This window comes from Arachis stenosperma, chromosome 3 (assembly GCF_014773155.1).
Source record: "Arachis stenosperma cultivar V10309 chromosome 3, arast.V10309.gnm1.PFL2, whole genome shotgun sequence".
Classification (NCBI taxonomy): Eukaryota; Viridiplantae; Streptophyta; class Magnoliopsida; order Fabales; family Fabaceae; genus Arachis; species Arachis stenosperma.
In genome coordinates this window covers 51,525,431-51,533,314 of record NC_080379.1, presented here as the reverse complement: position 1 = coordinate 51,533,314, position 7,884 = coordinate 51,525,431, and the positions used below count along the sequence as shown (strand labels likewise).

At 40.6% G+C, this 7,884-nt stretch overlaps 1 non-coding gene across 1 annotated transcript; it reads left to right on the top strand.

The window, feature by feature from the left end:
• Nucleotides 1–4,708: 4,708 nt before the first annotated feature.
• LOC130971092 (small nucleolar RNA R71) lies at nucleotides 4,709–4,816 on the top strand. Its single transcript, XR_009082325.1, has one exon. It is a non-coding gene; the product is annotated as a small nucleolar RNA R71 (small nucleolar RNA).
• Nucleotides 4,817–7,884: the final 3,068 nt, after the last annotated feature.

Here is a 7,884-nt window from a genome sequence, read left to right as displayed (position 1 = left end):
ATCCTTCTTACTCCTTTCCATGGTAAGCTGTATGTTGGGCATCACCGTTGTCAGTGGCTACAGTCCCGTCCTCTCAGTGAAAATGTTCAACGCACCCTGTCACGGCACGGCTGATCATCTGTCGGTTCTCAATCAGGTTGGAATAGAATCCATTGATTCTTTTGCGTCTGTCACTAACGCCCAGCCTTCAGGAGTTTGAAGCTCGTCACAGTCATTCAATCATTGAATCCTACTCAGAATACCACAGACAAGGTTTAGACCTTCCGGATTCTCTTGAATGCCGCCATCAATTCTAGCTTATACCACGAAGATTCCGATTAAGGAATCCAAGAGATAAACATTCAAGCCTTGTTTGCTTGTAGAACGGCAGTGGTTGTCAGGCACGCGTTCATAAGTGAGAATGATGATGAGCGTCACATAATCATCACATTCATCAAGTTCTTGAGTGCGAATGAATATCTTGGAATAAGAACAAGCTGAATTGAATAGAAGAACAATAGTAATTGCATTAATACTCGAGGTACAGCAGAGCTCCACACCTTAATCTATGGTGTGTAGAAACTCCACCATTGAAAATACATAAGAACAAGGTCTAGGCATGGCCGTGAGGCCAGCCTCCCAATGATCTAAGATAGCATAAGACTAAAGATAGATACCAAGATGAGAATACAATAGTAAAAGGTCCTATATGTAGAGAACTAGTAGCCTAGGGTTTACAGAAATGAGTAAATGACATAAAAATCCACTTCCGGGCCCACTTGGTGTGTGCTTGGGCTGAGTATTGAAGCATTTTCGTGTAGAGACTTTTCTTGGAGTTAAACGCCAGCTTTTATGCCAGTTTGGGCGTTTAACTCCCATTCTTGTGCCAGTTCCGGCATTTAACGCCGGGCAGTTTTGAGCTTATTTGAAACGCCGGTTTGGGCCATCAAATCTCGGGCAAAGTATGGACTATTATACATTGCTGGAAAGCCCAGGATGTCTACTTTCTAACTCCATTGAGAGCGCGCCAATTGGGCTTCTATAGCTCCAGAAAATCCACTTCGAGTGCAGGGAGGTCAGAATCCAACAGCATCTGCAGTCCTTTTCAGTCTCTGAATCAGATTTTTGCTCAGGTCCCTCAATTTCAGCCAGAAAATACCTGAAATCACAGAAAAACACACAAACTCATAGTAAAGTCCAGAAAAGTGAATTTTAACTAAAAACTAATAAAAATATACTAAAAACTAACTAAAACATACTAAAAACATACTAAAAATAATGCCAAAAAGCGTATAAATTATCCGCTCATCACCTAGCCTTATTTCTTATTATTTTTCTTTCCTTTTCAAACTCTTATTGTTCTTTCTCTTTTCTTATTAGGATCTTGTTATTTGGTTAGTCTCATAGGATATGTTTCAAGCATGTGATTTGGAGCATATAGTTGCCTATACACCTTGTTGGTGAACCAACTTAGCTAATTAATTACCATACCACAAACTTAGGAACTCACTTCACAAGATAAACCCACTCTTGTTTTTCATAACATTTTCTTTTTAATTGACTTAAAAGGACAAGCATACATATAAGCAAGATGAAAATGGAAGCTAGGGTCTTAGACCAACATACTTAGACCTAAACAATGAAATCTTAAGGCAGAATTGAAAACTCCTAAGCTAATATGGAAGCATGTTCTATTTCATACATGATTTTCCTTATTTAAAACTTGAAAAAGATAAAATGAAGAGGGAGCTCCACCACCTTTTACTTATTGGAATGCTCATGCTCTCTCCCTTGTTTGTACTCTTTAAGTCCATTTGTACTCCTTGCATCCGATTCATTCTGGTCATCTTCCAATCTTCCAGTGCCTTCTTTACTGATTCATGACTCTTTTCGGCTCTCTCTCGTTCCACTCATGCTAACTCATCCTTTACGTCTTCATACCTTGTGATCCCAAGGTGCAATACAGGCAGTTTTCCGACTAAGTATCCGAGCCTGGCTTGAGTGTTTACATGGTAACCGATTTCACTCATATAGACTCCTTCCGAGAACGCTCTGTATTCATCGAAAGATCTGCCTGTTCTCTTTGTTTCCAATGCATCTCATGAATGTGTGCACCTTGATGTGCTTGGATGTTGATTAGCTTTTGGATGGCTTCTTGTTGTTGGTCTTGCTTTTGGTTCAACTTGTGGAAGGATTCACCCCACTGTCTCCCTTGTTCCAGTTGTTGCTCCATCAATTGCTTTTGATTAACTAAGAGCCATTCATGAATGCAAACCAACCGACCAATCAAGTACTCATGCATGCAACGCTGGTAACACCAAACTTAGTTTGTGATCATGTGGTGAAAAAAAAATTTGATTAAGGCTCTCTAAGGTTGACATAATATGAATTGTGTTCAAGCTCTCTTAGTGTGCCTTTAACACCAAACTTGTCATTCACTATATGCTGCATGTAGAGGTTCTTATAAGTGCTTGTCAAAGTTGGTTTAGAATTCATGAACCTTGCTTTATTAACTACTATTAAAGATTAAAAGGAAAGGATATAAAACATGGGTTGCCTCCCATGAAGCGCTTCTTTAATGTCATTAGCTTGACGTCTGGCCTTTGTCAGGGTGGTTGGTAGTACTTCAAATCTTTCCCTCTTGCAGTGAATCTATCTCCATTGGCTTTGTTAAGAAGCTCCACATGTTCTAAGGATAGAATTTTGCTGATGGTATACACTTGAGGCAGCTGAGATGGGATGGTGGGGGGATGAGGTGGTATAGGTGGAAGATAAATAGAGACCACTTCATCTCCTGGAGAGAAATCCTCTGTAGAAATCTTCTTGTTCCTCCATCCCCTTGGGGCCTTTTTCCTTGTTTCCCTTGATGTTACTTTGCTCCTTGTGGTTCCCTCTTTTAGGATGGTTTTGTTGCTTGTCTTGTGTGACTCTGGTGGGTCTAGCTCCTCTTGGGTTACATTTGGCTGTTGTTCCTTCTGACCACATTGCTTGTCAACCATATGGATTCTCAGGTGTGGTGCTTGTGCTCTCATGCTTGTCTCCTCCATCAATTCTTTATTGTGCTCTTCCTTTGACTCTTTGTTATCATGATCTGCTTATTGTTAGGGTTTAAAGACATTGAAGGTGACTTGTTCATCATGTATCCTCAATTTTAGTTCTCCTCGCTCCACATCTATAAGTGCCCTGGCTGTGGCTAAGAATGTTCTCCCAAGGATGATGGGATGGATGTGATTCTTTTCCATCTCCAAGATAACAATGTCTATGGGAAGGAAGTAGTTCCCAACCTTCAATAACACATTTTCAACCACTCCTATTGCCTGTTTTTGAGTTTTGTCGGCCAGTTTAATGATTACGTCCGTGGGTGTTAGCTCATTGATTTGGAGCTTTTTCATGAGGGGTATAGGCATTAAGTTGATGCTTGCCCCCAAGTCACAGAGTCCCTTATCAATCATTGCTTCTCCTATAGCACAGGGGATGTGAAAACTCCCTGGGTCATTCTTCTTTGTAGGTGGCTCTGTTTGAATGAGAGCACTGTACTCCTTATTCATCACTATTGTTTGCCCACCCTTCAGTGAACTCTTTTTGGTCAGCAGCTCCTTTATGTACTTGATGTATGATGGCATCTGCTGAAGAGCCTTAATGAACGGTATGTTCACATGAAGGGATGCAAACATATCGAGGAACCTTGAATATACTCTCCTTGCTACACCACCCTTGAGCCTTTGGGGAAAAGGTGCATATGGGTTCAAAGTCTCCTCTTTCTTTAGTACCTCCCTATGTGTGGGATGGGGTGCTTGATTTCTCTTGTCATGCTTTTCTTTTGGATCGTCTTGGAGGTGCTATGTTTGTGTGTATACTTCTTCTACACTCCTCTCATCATTTATAGTGATCATCTTACATTCTTCCCATCTTACTTTCTTTGTTTCTCCTCTTGGGTTCTTCTTTGTGTCACTTGGGAAACTATCAGTAGGTTTGGGAAACTGTTGAGATAGATACCCCACTTAGGACTCCAGCCTCTTGATGGTGTCTCTATGGTTTTTTATATTGCCTCGCACTTCATCCTTGAATACTCTGTTGTCTTGAACTTCCTTACATATGCCTTCAAGTAGAGTCTCAATTCTGGAGAGTCTATCTTCGGTTGGTGATGGTGGGGTGAGGTTAGGAGGTTGAAAAGGGTGATTAGGTAGGTGTTGATATGATCTCTATGAGGGGTGTTGGTGAGTTGCATTGTTGTTGGGATTGTGGTTATGGCGTCTCTGGTCTTGGCCTTGGTCTTGTTGGTTTCCCCACCCAAAATTAGGGTGGTTTCTCCAACCAAAATTGTAAGTTTTGGAGTATGGATCATGGATCTGTCTGGGTGAGTTCCCAACATAATTGGATTATTCCCAGTCACTTTCTTCTCCTGCATTCACCCTTTTTTGAGCTGGTGATAAAGTGGTGATTGCTACAACTTAGTTCTCTTCCACCTTCTTGGTAAGGTTAGCTAATTGCTTGGTGATCATCTTATTTTGAGCCAGCAGTGCATCCATGTGGTTTAGCTCCATCACTCCTCGAGTGTTGCTCCTTTCAGAATCATAGAAGTAGTCATTCTCAGCTACAGTCTCAATGACATCTATGGCCTCTTCAATGGTCTTCTTCTTGTTTAGAGAGCCCCTGATGAATGGTCCACGGCCTTCTTTGACTTGTAGGAAAGACCTTCATAAAAAATGTGCAGTTGAACCCATTCATTAAACATGTCCGGTGGGCACCTTCTTGTTAAGTCCTTAAATCTCTCTCATGCCTCATAGAGAGTTTCACCATCTTGTTGTCTGAAGGTTTGAACCTCAACTCTCAGCCTGTTGATTCTTTGAGGAGGGTAGAATCTCGCTAGAAACTTGTTCACCACATCTTTCCAATTTGTTAAACAATCCTTCGGAAAGGATTCCAGCCATTTAGATGCTTTGTTCCTGAGTGAGAAAGGGAACAAGAGCAGTCTATGGATGAACACCATTAGACTTCACATTGTCACATCTTCTTAGGAAGGTGGTTAGATGTGTATTGGGGTCTTCTTGGGCACTTCCTCCAAATGAACAGTTGTTCTGAACAAGGGTGATGAGCTGGGGTTTTAATTCAAAGTTATTCCCATGTATGGTTGGCTTTTGGATGCTACTTCCATAATTTTCTGGGTTTGGATTGATGTAAGAGCCTAGAACTCTTCTCTCTTGCCCAGCATGATTCACAAGGCCCTCTCTGGCATGGTTATGAGTTTCTCCTTCATGGTTTTTTTCCATGTTCTCCTCCATGTTTGTTTCAAAGAATTCTTCCTCTTCCTCAGCACCAACAGCTCTTTTTCCTCTTGCTTCCCTCCTTAATATAAGGAAGGTCCTCTCAGGTTCCGAATCAAAGGAAGTTGAAACTCCGCTTCTTTTCCCTGTCATATAACTAACAGAGCACACAGCAAGAAATAAAATGAAGAGGTTATTCTTGTTAGAGTGGCTGTTAGTATGAGTGGTGCAAATTATCAAACAGTTAGTGGGTTAGTGAGCAGAATTGTAAATAATAACAAAGAAAAAGAAAACAAAGAGGGGAGAGGGGATGAGGAAGAAAATAACTGAAACTGAAGGTAATTGACTAGGTAAAATAAACAATCAAAAGAAAATGCTCAATCTAGTGAACTTCCAACTTAATCATTGTCGATACAAAATCAATCCCCAGCAACGGCGCCATAAACTTGATGCACAAAAACATGTCTTTCAACAAATTTCTCTTCGGCAAGTATACCGAATTGTCGTCAAGTAAAAACTCACAATAGAGTGAGGTCGAATCCCACAGGGATTGATTGGTCAAGCAACTTTAGTTGGAAAGATGTGCTAGTTGAGCTAACAGAAATTGAGTTGAGAATTGCATAAAATTAAATAGCGGGAAAGTAAAATGTAGAAAGTAAATTGCAGAATCTTAAATGGGGATTTGGGAAAATGAGCATGAAGATAAATGGCAGAAAGTAAAGAGAATGGGTAAGATCAGAAAAGGGAGATTCATTGGGCTTAGGAGATGTTGCATTCTCCGGATCAAATTCATTCTCATCTCTTCCTCAATCAATGCATTCATTGATCTCCTTGGAAATCTTAGGTGATTGGATCCCAATTCCTTGGCAATCCAATCTCTCTAAGCTTGAACAATTGTCCAATTCCTTGATTTAATTGCTCATGGGAAGAGATGAAGTATGGTCACTGATTATACCACATGTATTTCCAAATCAAAGTGTTGGGAGGATTACATGTCACTATATCCGTCCAAATCCCAATTTGGTCCAACATGAGAAAGCATTTCTAACATGATCTCCTCATATCTTTTCCAAGGCTCAGATGAGATCCAATTATGGAGAGTTTCTTTTCCAAGACAACTAACCAATTGAATTAAGATCGAAAGCTTTCTAGTAAATCAAGAGAAAAGAAAGAGGAAGAAGAATGAAAACTATAATTGATCCAACAAATTACAACAGAGCTCCCTAACCCAATGAAAGGGGGTTTAGTTGTTCATAGCTCTGGAAATGGAAATGGAAAATGGTAGAAAAGAGTACATTCTTCAGTAACTAGAAAAGTGCAGAAAAGTAAATATACAAGGTGTAGTTCTCCAAATTGCCAAGCTCCTTTCTAGTTCAAAACTACTCCTATATATACTACTCTTCTTGATCTTCTAGTTAGTTCTTCAAGTCTTAGATATGGGCCTTTGATATTGAGTTGAAGCAGTTACAATCTTTAGTGGGCTTAGCTTTGCTTGCAGAAGAGTGTGAGTTAGGCATGGACGTTAGTTAGGACGTTAGTGGTGTTAACGTTAAGTGAAAATGTTGGTTCGAGAATGTTAGTGATGATCACCTCTTCCACTAACGTTCTAACCCACTAATGATCCACGTTAACTTCAACGTTAGTGGCACTAACGTGACCACTAACATTGCCTCTTGGTCCTTCACAAATGTTATTGGCGTTCACCTTTTTCAATAACGTTGGCTCTTGGGTCTTCTCCGCACGTTAGAGTTCACGTTAGTGTAACTAACGTGACCCTTAACGTGGGCATGCCTAAGCTTCGAGAGCGTTAGTGACAGTTACCTTTGTCACTAACGCTCCAAACGCCCCTCCTTCTCACGTTAGAGTTCACGTTAATTGGATTAACGTGACCACTAACGTGGTGGTGATTGTCATCTCCAACGTTAGTGACAAAGGTGAGTGTCACTAACGTTGGCCCATCATGCTTAGCTCCACGTTACTCTTCACGTTAGTGGTCTTAACGTGACCACTAACGTGGGCACTCTTGGCTTAGTCCAACATTAGTGACAAAGGTTAATGTGACTAACGTTGGCGATTGCTTCCTCCTCCCACGTTAGAGTTCACGTTAATTGGATTAACGTGACTCTTAACGTGGCTAAATGTGCCCTTGTGGAACGTTAGTGGCATTCACTTTTACTACTAACATTGGAGCTCCTCTTTTCCTCCACGTTAATGTACTTAACGTGGCAACTAACGTGGGCTATGATGGTTTCGAAGGCGTTATTGGGGGTCACCTTTTTCATTAACGCTACAAGCTTGTCCCTATTCCACGTTAGTGATCACGTTAATTAGATTAACGTGGCTGCTAACGCGACTCCTTCTTACTTCCTTTGTCCTAAAATCAAGCAATTAAAGCATCAAAGCTCTGTTCCAAGTCATGAGATTATGCATCATCAATTATATCATTCAATTCCTGCCTAATTCTCATGAAACCATGTAAAGTTCACAGTGTTTGCTTGAATCAAGGTGTAAGTGTATTTTTCTCCAAAACTTGCTTATTCACTAAGAAAATGCATGAAACTACCCTAAAACAGTAAAGAAAAGGTCAGTGAAATTGGCCAAGATGCCCTGACATCAGGTATACATAACATCCATAATTTCG